This window comes from Chlorocebus sabaeus, chromosome 4 (assembly GCF_047675955.1).
Source record: "Chlorocebus sabaeus isolate Y175 chromosome 4, mChlSab1.0.hap1, whole genome shotgun sequence".
NCBI classification, from domain to species: domain Eukaryota; kingdom Metazoa; phylum Chordata; class Mammalia; order Primates; family Cercopithecidae; genus Chlorocebus; species Chlorocebus sabaeus.
In genome coordinates, this window is record NC_132907.1 from 36,693,672 (window position 1) to 36,705,728 (window position 12,057).

Here is a 12,057-nt window from a genome sequence, read left to right on the forward strand (position 1 = left end):
TTTCCTCCTTTCCTCCACTCCACGCTGTCTCCTTGCTTTACACTACCACATCATGTTCTTGTTCATAGGACCTGACACAGTGTCTCTGTTCTGGCTTGCATCATTGGGGTGGAATAAGATGACAGGGGCCAAATACAACCAGCTTACAGTCCATCAGCTCAGGAAACATATATTAGCCAGCATCTAAAATGTGAATGTTTCCTAAGCTGGGGGAGGGAGGGGAGGAAGGCTTTTTGGACACATAATAGCCTTTCCCTGGTGAAATGGGGATTTTCTATTTATACCCTACATCCAGCAAAGATAGGAAAAGATTAGAATATGCCCTTTTAGTCAATAATAAAAGAACTTAGCATGATTCATATAATTCTAAGCTTTTCAAAAAGAAGTTACAATTATATGGGAATTGGAATGATTTGCAGTTGGGTTATTGTTAAAATGTAGAGACAATAGAGAATGGGTGAATTTAAATTTTTATTCAGTTTAAAATAAATGTCTTAGGCAGAGCTGGAAAAAATATTTGTTAGTAATTCAAAAATATTTGTTTCTAAAAGCTAGCATATTAATACTTTTCTCTGAAATATGCAGGGAAGACTATGTTAAAATACAAACAATAAATAGTGTTTTGAAACTCTTCATATTTTTTTTCTAATGACTTTTCTGACAAGTGACTTATCTTGCTATCTTGTCACATGAAATATCTTTACTTGACGTTAACCAATGGTCAGGCAGCTCCATGTTTTCCACTAGAAATACAAATTACTATCTGTAATCGCTTTGAATGTAAATATAAATTAAATGTAAAAATTTCAGCTATTTGTAGCATAATATCCAAGTACATATCTATGTGTTATCAAATACCAGACATGGACCCACGTAAATTTTATTCCTAGCCACCAAAACTTAGTTTTCAATATTTTTTATATATTTTATGTCTTACATGAAAAATACTTAGGAATTTAGCATCATAAAGTAGGAGATTGTTTTCTACAACTTAAATTTTGGAATAGACCCCAAACAATCATTTACCATTATTGCTCTAAAATGTTGCTTCTAAATATTTTCATGAGCTTCCATGGCTGTTCCTAGGATTATTTTCCTTGCCCACTCCCCCGACATATGTACCTTAAACACACACACACACGCACAAAAATAATCTAGCTACTACCTGCCAGTAAAAGAAGAGATCTGTTTTATAAATCCTTCTTTGATTCTAGGTCATTACCCTGTCCTCTATGCTGGTGCAAAAGATACATCACAGAAACTGTGTTCATTTCCTTCAATAAACGGAAAATGTTAGTATTTCTTTAACCCAATATCCTTTCAGATCACTACAGCTATAGGCTTTGTCAATTCTCTAGGATATCATCACTACCTGTGATCAAATATCTAGATAGCCCATCAGTTCAAATAAATAAGCTATCCTCTAGTTATAAACTTAACAATTCAGTTACCTGGTAAGTGATGTGATTTAATTTTAAAGAAATATATTGAGCCTTGGTGTCAATACTTTTATATTTATTTATTGAGTATCAATCATCTTGCTAAGCTCTGAAGAGAATAATATAATGGATAAAACACTATAATTAGCACTAACTCTTCTGTAAAATATCCATGTGCATCCTTACCGCTGTCTTATTCCTTGGACCACAATAAATTTCAGGCGAACCTCATATGAGGAAAATAAACAAACGAAAACAACAAATATTACCTATCTAGTTAGCTAGCTATCCAAAAGACCTATAAGAAAGCCAGGACAGTATGCTTAGTAGAGTGTGTATAGATTGTCTTGTGCCCACTCCCCCAAATGTATGTGCTTAAATCCTAGCTCCCAGTGCCTCAGAATATAACCCTATTTGGAAGTGAGGTCATTACGAATATAATTTGTTAAGTTAGAATGATGTCGTATCTAAGTAGGATGGGTCCTTAATCCAATACGACTAGTGTCTTTATAAAAAAAGGAAATTTAGACACAGACATGCACATTGGGAGAACACCACGCGAAGACTAGAGTTATGCTGCCTCAAGCCACAGAAATAACAGAAGCGAGGAGACAGGCCTGGAAGAGATCCTTCCCTAGAGGCTTAAGAGGGAGCATGCCCCTGATAGCCCCATAATTTCAGATTCTGGCCTCCAGAACAGTGAGGCAATAAATTTCTGTTGTTTAAGTCACCCAGTTCATGATACTTTTTTACAATAACCCCAGTAAACTAAAATAGAGTGGGAAAGGCCATTCTAAGCAAACATAAAATCTAGAAGCCATAAATTACATTGATAATTTTGAGTACCTAAAACTTTTTTTTAAAAGTCTGCATGACAAAGGGGCCGGGCGTGGTGGCTCACGCCTGTAATACCAGCACTTTGGGAGGCCGAGGCACGTGGATCATGGGGTCAGGAGATCGAGACCATCCTGGTAAACACGGTAAAACCTGTGTCTACCAAAAACACAAAAAAATTAGCCGGGTGCAGTGGTGGCCGCCTGTAGTCCCAGCTACTAGGGAGGCTGAGGCAGGAGAATGGTGTGAACCTGGGAGGCAGAGCTTGCAGTGAGCGGAGATCACGCCACTGCACTCCAGCCTGGGTGACAGAGCCAGAATCCGTCTCAAAAAAAAAAAAAAAAAAAAGGCTACATGACAAAGGAAAATAAAACAAAACAATCAAAACAAAACAAAACAAAAACTTCCTATTTTGGAATTTCAGCTGAGGTCCCAAAACTGAGGAAAACACGTGTCAAATCTCCTCACACGCTAATGAAGCTGCCGGGTCATCAGTGCAGGACCTGCTAAGGGGGTGATCAAAACTGAACTCTGCCAAGATCAGCCCACCTGCCCTACCTCCCTGCACCTCCAGTCTGAATTCTCAACCCTTGCCAGTCCAGTCTAGCATGTGTTGAGAATTTGGGGCAGCAATAGGTTCTTTTTTATTATTTTTTTGGAGACAGAATCTTGCTCTGTGGTACAGGTTGGAGTGCAGTGGTGTGATCTGGGCTCACTGCAACCTCCGTCTCCCAGGTTCAAGCGATTCTCCTGCCTCAGCCTCCCAAGTAGCTGGGATTACAAGCACCTGCCACCATACCTGGCTAATTTTTGCATTTTTAAAATGGGGTTTCACCAAGTTGGCCAGGCTGGTCTCAAACTCCTGACCTCAAGTGATCCACCGCCTCGGCCTCCCGAAGTTTTGGGATTACAGGTTTGAGCCACCGCGCCCGGCCCAGCAATGGGTTTTTTAGAGTTTAGAGGGAAGGTTGTCTGAATGTCACAGAATTTCCTTGGTCTTTGACAGAGTTTGAATAAGGGAGGCTTCAGAGAACCCCTCAGAAAGAGTGACTTCGGTCCTCTGGGGCTTGGGGAAATACAGGGACTTTCTCTTCGAAATGAGTCTAAGGGCAAAAGGCTGATGGAAGGAAGCTGCCTGGTGCAACAAAGAGCCAAGCTGTGCCAGGAAAGCCCTGTCCTTCCACAGTGCCACAGGGTAAGGCTGCACAAGGAATTCGGTGGGCCAGCTGGGGCCTGCTGAAAGAGCTAGACTTGAGCAGAATGGAAAGGAACCCGCCCAAGAGACCAGAGGGGAAAGCTGATGCCAACAGAGGAGTCAATGTAGTAGGAAATGAGAAGGCTGGGGAAGAATCACAGCAAGCTTAGAAGATACATTCATCTCCGATGCACCATGAGAAACATTTTTAATAGACTAGAAACCCTTCCATGACTCACTGTAATGCTTTGTGCAACAAGGGTTGGAGTGCTACTGATATGGGTTTTGAGAGACTTTGTTTTAGCAGTCATTTGCTGAAAAGCCCCCCCCCAAAAAAAAAAAAAAAAGACAAATGGCCTCTGGTGGGAGATGCTGACGCTGTGTTGGGAAGCACATTTCCTTCTCATTTCAGTACAACTGTGACTCCCAGTTGCTACGCTTGAATGCCTGCCATGTGTGGAAATGAAGCAATGGTGAGGTTTTCTGCTGAGAAGAAAATTTGACTAGCAGATGGGAGAAAGAAACAGAAAACTTAAATTACAATATACAGAAAGTTTAAAATGTATCTTTACAAAGGAATTTTAAAAGCCTTGCAGACACAGGAGTTAAGTAAAGGTATAGTCAAGGAAGAATTGATAAAGGGGAAGAAAATTAGGTGTGGAGAAAAAATGTTTCTCTTTTTAGAGATATATGCAATGCCATGTAAGAGATATATTCAACGCCATGTCTCAACGAGCTGAAAATAATAGGATACGGGATGGACACTAAGCCATTTTCACAAAAAATGTTTTTCAGAAAGGTAGGTATTGAGCCTGAGACAGGTTTGTGCTTGCAGCAAATCTTGCCTGAGGGGAGCATGAGAAAAGTACTTAGGGAAAAGAAAAGCCTAAGTTGTAGTGATAGAGTTTTTAGGCTCACTTTAAAAACCTCAATGTGATCCTCAAGGTGCTGGATTCACCACGAGGTTTGAGGAACGCATTCAGAGGGATCCTCTGAGCTTTAAGGAAACAAATGGAGATGCATAAAGTCATGGTGCTTTTGGTTGTCTATCATATGACTCAGGATTGAGTTAGACTTCAGGTTTATAAAGACCCTTTTTTTTAAAATGTATGTGTTTCATCCCAAGACTTGTCCTAGTTTGAAAGAGAATTCAAATTTCTAAAGACCAACACAAGATAAATCTTATACTTTGTGTCTTTACCTTCCAAAGTTTTCCGTGTCCTTTCTTTGTAAGAAAGACCTCTCTGCACTTAAAATACACTGTATTATTCAATTTAAAGCATCTTAATACCTATTTGAACTTCATACTATTGAAAACTGTATTACAGTGTTAAATATTGCATTATCATATTGTATTGACCACATGGTCTTCTGTACTCCATTTGTAGTTGAACAAACCTTTTTGACTGTGATCCATATACTTTTCACATGGATTAAGCAGGAAACATGATTTCTTGGCATTATACGCCATTTCCCACTGCTTTCTCTTCTGTAGGACAAATAAAAACTTCCCAAGTGGAATTCATTAAAAATTGGTTGGTTTATATCCAACCATAATACTTAGCTTTCAATTAAAAATCCAGGAATCACTGGATTTACTAAAAACATATTAATCTATACTTCAAAAAGACAAAGCAATGACTCAACCTCTAAATCAATTTCCTGAAGAGTGAGAGAAATGATGCCTCAAAGTCTTAAATCTTTGTATAATATTCACAGGGATGATTCACCTAGAACATTCAAATACTCATTGCTCTTACTAAATAATATACATCACATACATGAAATTACCCCACTTTCAATTCTGATCTCAATATACTATTTCTATATTCCCCGTCTAGAGTCCCTCAAATATTTATGAGTGGGATTTTATTCTGAAAAATGCCAACACTTTGTATCCTCCCAAACTTACTCTTATCTATTCTGCAACTTGCGTGTACTATCATTGTCCTGCTTCCTATTCCACGAAATGTACTTTAACAATTACTGATTGATTTATGTCATCTACAAAATGATTTCTATATATGACACGTATTTCTTAGATCCTGTGTTTCTTATATGCATGTGCTGGTCCTGGACAAAGTATCTACATTTTACAGCGGGAGTCACAGTCACCCTCTGCATCAATCCTGGATACCTCTGAGTTATGAGAGGTATGTTCAGGGTGCAACAGCCTTGTGCCTTGTCAAACACATGCAGATACACAAAAAGTATTTCAACATAACTAAACTATTTGATCTTCTTTCATTTGGAAACATAATTTAAGAGAAGCAAATCCAATCACCACATAGACACCACACAACTCAACCATGTGGGTAACTGACATTTTGAGAGGTAAAATAGGGCAGTGGAAACAATCTGCTTTAAAATCCTTGGGTCAAACCCTATAAAATGTATGATGTCTTTTCAGTTGTAGTTTCTATAAAATGGGAATAGTCAAGCCTACTTTAAGAGATTGTCATAAATGAGGATTGAAAATTTTCAATCCTCATTATATATATATATGTGTGTGTGTGTGTGTGGATATATATAAAACCGTGTGTGTGTGCGTGAGTGTGTGTGTGTGTGTATAACTAGTTTGTTGAGAAGAGGAAAGGAACCACTCCCCGCTTTCCCCCTACAGTTTCCAAATTGGACTAGGCTTGATGGGAAAGAAACTTTGAATTGGGTCTCTGATGAAAATTTTGGTTTAGATCAGGTTGTACTTTTTAATACCTTAAAGTGAAATTACTGTAATATCTAAAATTACTCAAAGAATCTGTGGTGCTGATTCATGTCGGGGCAGGACAGGGGGAACCCATAGAACATGTTTTGAGGGTTGTGGGTTTTTCCAAGGCTGGTCTGCTCACTAAATAGGTTTTTCATGCAGAGCACCTTGCCTAATGCCTAGAACACAATAAACACTTTTGAAAATCTGTATTTTATTTTAGTAATCCTCCCTGCCCTGCCAATTCCCCTCACCCCAACAAAACCCAACGCCAAGAATCTGATCTGTTTACCAGAATTAAATACTAACATATATAAATTTTTGGAATATCCTTAGAGGGAAAAGTACAGACAAGAACAACTGAATAACTGAAATGCAGCAGACTTTAACAAATGACAGTCATTATACATAGTTTATTCTTCTCCTAGCATATAAATGTGGCTGGTGCAGGATAGAAGACCCACAGAGTATTATTCGAAACTAAGTGGGTTATGTTTTCTCAGAGCACCCACTGACTTAAAAGAGAGCTAATGGTCAAAACAAAAGTTCTCTGGATTGTCACAAATGGCAGAATTTTCTTCCTTTTTATTGCTGACTAATCATTTCAGAAGGCTTATGTATATCACATTATCATGTATACCTTCAATATATACAACTTTTATTTGTCAATTATATCTCAATACAGCTGGAAAAAACAACCAACCAACCAGAGGTCCTTCAAGAAGAGTCATGAATTAGAATGATATATGCCAAAGTACCTTTCAGAGTTTAATTCTTTGCATAATTTTAGACTCAAAACTGGAATTCTGGACATAGATATGACCTTCGAGAACCATCCAGTCCTGTCTCCTCATTTTACAGGTGAGATAAGTGAGCCTCAAGGAAATAGCTTGGCAAGTTAGTAGTGCAGGTAGGAAGTTGACTAAACTGTTGTGTATTCCACTGCATTAGAGGTCCATGGCACCATTGAAGTGCTCAGAGTCTAAAGGAGAGAGTGCTGTGGAGCAGGGCAGTGGTTCCCGTGTTTGCCTGACCCCAGGGGATCACCTGTGCCTCTTGCTTAGGGTGCAGTTTCTGCAGTTCCTGGGTCCTTCCAAAGAGAGACATCATACTTCTGACCCCTCATCCAAATGCTGTTTTTACTCTATCCCATTATCCCAAAAACATTGAAACAGTCTACTTTTATTATGTTTTGTTTTCATTAGTAACCCCTCTTCAAAGCTCTATAGTGAGACATCTTAAAAGTGTATTTACTATAAAATTCTGGGATGATGGCCCCTAGTTTATAATACGCCAAGCTGAAAAGATGAATGAAGAGCATCTGACTGGTATATAAGTAATTCTAATTTAAAATTAAAGTTCTTTTTTTTCTAGAAGTTTTCTTATGTATCATGTCATTGTTTACATGTATTTTAATTCCATTTAATATCTTAGCCTTTCTCCTGGTGGAAACAGTATATTCTCAGTATTTCTAAACAACACTTGTATTTTGCTAGTAGCCTATTTCTTATAAAAAATGAGCTTGCAAAGATCTTGGCTATCAGCACACCTAAAAGCTGAATGAAAAGTGCAACCTCAAAGTTTGGTCACATAAATAACAACCGAAACTTTCCAGTTTAAATTATATTTTATTTTGAAACCCTATACAGCTGGCAATCAATGTATTTGTAACAGAAAGCTGATATGGAGACATGGGAAGAACTTAGTTAAAAGTGGAATTCATTATATGAAGTGATTTTTAGGGGCACAATTTTTTTTGATGGTTTAAGTCCGAAGTGTGTAAATTTTGGTTAAATGTCTCAAATCCAAGAAAATACACTGGAAAATAAGCAACTTGATGTAAGGATCCTAACTAGAAACTATTATTGCTTTGCTCCAACAGTAGAGTCATTATTTGTGCTGGCTCTGGAACCAGACAGCCTTCGTTTTGAAGCCTCACTGTGCCTCTTGCCAACTGTATGACCTTGAGCAAATTATTGAACTTTCCTGATCTGCAGGTTTTTTCATCTTTCTAAGTGTGGGGGGATAATGAGAGCACCTATGACATAGGTTGTTGTGAGAATTTTTTTTTTAAAAAATGTAATGTGCTTTGATCAGTGCCCGGTATTGATACATCTCAGGCTCTTGACAATTATTATTATTTTTGGGAAAAGAAATAACATGCAATCAATCATCAGCCGCTGATGATGAATCATTAGGAAGATCAGGAAGAGCATCACTGGGACCTGAGGGGTAAGCGATTCAATCTGGCCACTTTACAGAAAAATAAACTGGGGCCCACAGAAGTTGTGACTTGCCCAAATAGAAACAAGAATCCAGTTATCCCCTACTCCAACTGCCTACCTGAAAAACATACGATGGCCAGGGCTTTGACAAGAGTTTGACTTCACAGATCTCACTGCATACTGACTAGGTATGTCACATGGAGTGAGCTCCATAAGTCAAAAGGGCAAGGTCGGACTGAGTCAACAGTGGCCATGAGATAATGACTTCTGACTTTGACCTTGAAGTTGGCCAGGTTCTGTTATGCAGTCTATGAAATAAAAATGTCCCAGCTGTCACCCAAAGCAGACATAAGGCCTCTGCTTAATGTACTTTAACAGTTACACATCAGGCGGACAATTCAAATAAATAAGCACTGCAGTTCTATACTCTCTGGATTTTGAAGTGATAAATGCATAATTTGTCTTTGATAGCATTTCTACACTTTTCAGCATGTTTTCATATGCACCTTAACTTTTTCTTCTGTTGGAAATGCATAATTACGTAACTTTGCTTTGAAAATTGGCAGGTCCTTAAGAGAGATTTGGCTAGCTTAGAATATTATCACATTCAGCATAGCCCAGGAAGTCCAAAATCACCAAAAAGGGAAAGATAGTTGAAGAGAAATGTGTCTTTTCTTTAGATGTTGAGCACAAATCACTTATGTTCTTTCACGAATTTTTTTCTTAAATTATATACGAGCCAAAGCTTAAATTAAAAAAAAAAAAAACTATCCTTTGGAAACCGTCTTTATTTTAAGAAGCGTATGTAGGCATAGAATAGAAGACTTTATCACTACAGACTTTTCCAGAGGGTCCATGAAGGCATCAGGAAGTGCTGGGCCTCTAAAATCATATGGCAATTGTTCAGATATATATGTAGTAGCAGTGTTGATGGGAGAGAGAAGAAGAATGGCTACTATCAGATTCCCCAAAGACTCAATGACCTCTACCCTCAAATACAGGCAGTTCTCAGAATACGGAGAAAGGCACACAGAATGATTTATAGACATGTGCATCAATAAGAAAATATTCGTGCAGATGGTGAAAATGGCTGGGTATTGTCTACTCTCTAGATCTTCAAAACAAATGGGAATGAGAGCAAAAAAAAGATAAAACTATTCAGAAGTCACCAAATCCAACCATGGATAAAGCATTGGTTAAAGAAAAGAAATGTGAAGAGTTCATCTTTGATGGGAACTGGATGATAAGTTTTTGGTTGGCTTGAGCCTTGGTCTTGCCTGCATTAAGGACTGTAACAGACTCAGTGCTAGTATCAAACATGGATCACACTTACGTGAGTCATTCACTTGATCCTTTTAACTCTATGGCGTTAATATTGTTTGATCTGTTTCACAGAGGAAAAAAGCCAAAGCACAGAGACAATAAGCGACTTTCTCAAAGATAAATTTAAAAACAAGTTACTAGTGGAGCCGGCATGTGATCCCAGTTGCACCAGTGCGCACCTAAACTACTGCCTTCTGTCTACTGCCTCTAAAGAGTTACTGGCTGACCTTGGAACTGGGATTTATACCATCACTGTTAGTGTTACCTTGAATTTGAGGCTGACAGAGGTTGTTGGGAAGTGGGTTGGATGTAAGCTTAGACCATCCCTCTGAGCTCACTCTTTTCCATGTTGTAGAGGTCTCTGGGTGTAGTCTGGTATGACCTGGGCAGCAGGCTCTTTGAACATGAGGTTGCATCTCAGCAGGGGTTTTTCTCTATTTTTCTTGAGGGAAAATGATACCATATGTGACCACATTTGGGATACGGATTTGGTTTTAGCAAAAACACAGGACACTTTGGGAGGCCGAGATGGGCGGATCACAAGGTCAGAAGATCGAGACCATCCTGGCTAACACAGTGAAACCCTGTCTCTACTAAAAAATACAAAAAACTAGCTGGGCGAAGTGGCGGGCGCCTGTAGTCCCAGCTACTCGGGAGGCTGAGGCAGGAGAATGGCATAAAGCCAGGAGGTGGAGTTTGCAATGAGCTGAGATCCGGCCATTGCACTCCAGCCTGGGCAACAGAGCAAGACTCCATCTCAAAAAAAAAAAAAAAAAAATAACACAGGACACATTTGAAAGTTATTCATTGCTTGTAATTATACCCATCTAGTGAGATTTAGAATATGAAAAAAATACTAGGGAAATTGCTATGGCTAAATTATGTCCCCCCAAAATTCATATTTTGAAGCCCTGACTCTCAGTGTAATAGTATTTGGAGGCCTTCAGGAGGTAATTAGGTTGTGGGAGTGGAACCCTCAGGATGGGATTAGTGCCCTTATAAGAAGAGACATGAGATAGCTCTCTCCCTCTTCCTCTTCATGCAGCAAGAAGATGGCCATCTCCAACTGTAAGCCAGGAAGAGAGTCCTTTCCAGGAACTGAATCAGCTGGCACCTTGATCTTGGACTTCCAAGCATCTAGAACTGTGAGCAATAAACGTCTGTTGCGTAAGCCACCCAGTCTATGGTATTTTGTTATAGCAGCCAAACTGACTATGGCAGAAATCTTTCATAGGAGACCATGAAAGATTACACTAGAAATTAAGACGTAGGAGCCCCTAACTCTATTTCTGGCTTAAATAGTAGGAAAAAAAAGTGATTAGAACATTAAGTCGAGGGGTGACTTCTACCTCTCAGCTACATTATTTTCATTTCTAAATTATTACCTTCAACTAGATACTATGAGGTCTTTAAATTTTGATGATTCTCTGATTTGACCCTGATTATGCCTCAGATATACCTAATGTGGACTCAGAAGACATGATTTTGTAAACTCTGTGATCTCCATATAGGGGACTAGGCTGTGGGACTCATGAAAACTGTTGGTTGGGCTTTAATAACGATTTTGTGGAACACTGAGTGCCACATAAATTTTCAGTTCTTTTGAGGATAATTGGCTAGAATTTCAGTCTGATATTAAATCTAATTTAAAGCTAGATTCTCAATTTGTCTCCCAAGACCCTAACTTCCCACCCTCATATTTAAGCTGCAAATAAATTCTAGATAGTGTGAACCATTTCTTTGCAAGCTAATTTCTTCCTTTATTTATCTCTGAGGGTCAGGTCAATTTGCTCCACTTCATGTTCTAATCACTTTTCTCTGAAGAGGAAAGAAAGAAACATGACAGCACAGACAGATTTTTCACATGGGCAATTGCAATACAAAAATAATGAAACTGTCCAGACCACTGGAATATAATATTAATTTCATAACATGCATGGGTAAGCTATATTATATATAATACTTACAGCACCTACAATGAGGTCAAGTCTACTCAACCCAGATTCTCTCTATAGTTTACACCCAAGTTACAAGAATCAAAACTGGGTTTTGTTTGTTTCTTTGTTTGTTTTTGGTAGTAAACTTCACCTGTTTTTCAGCCCAATGGAGGATGAATATTAATAATTTCAAGTCCATATAATAGGCATAGAATATAATCACCATAAAATACATTATGTGTAAAATAAGTGTCAAGATACTATCTTAGGAGAGGAGTTGTCAGGTTAAAATAAATAAAATTTAAATTTACCCACAGAAATTTACCCTGGCATTATTAAAAGTCCATTTTAAAATGCTATTGATTCTTCTTAGAGCTTTTGGTAAAATAGAACAATA

The 12,057-nt window shown here is 38.4% G+C and overlaps 1 protein-coding gene and 1 long non-coding RNA gene across 3 annotated transcripts in view; one reads left to right on the plus strand and one right to left on the minus strand.

Annotated features, from left to right (window-relative positions):
- RAB3C (RAB3C, member RAS oncogene family) overlaps positions 1 to 12,057 on the minus strand; it is a 291,721-nt gene that overhangs the window by 194,023 nt on the left and 85,641 nt on the right. The gene's annotated exons all lie outside the window — the stretch shown is intronic.
- Positions 1,405 to 12,057, plus strand: part of LOC119628307 (uncharacterized) — a 69,464-nt gene continuing 58,811 nt past the window's right edge. Inside the window, exons 1-3 of the long non-coding RNA XR_012092768.1 lie at positions 1,405 to 5,621; positions 6,861 to 7,036; positions 10,769 to 10,868. This is a non-coding gene — a long non-coding RNA (uncharacterized lncRNA). The remainder of the gene's footprint in view (positions 5,622 to 6,860; positions 7,037 to 10,768; positions 10,869 to 12,057) is intronic.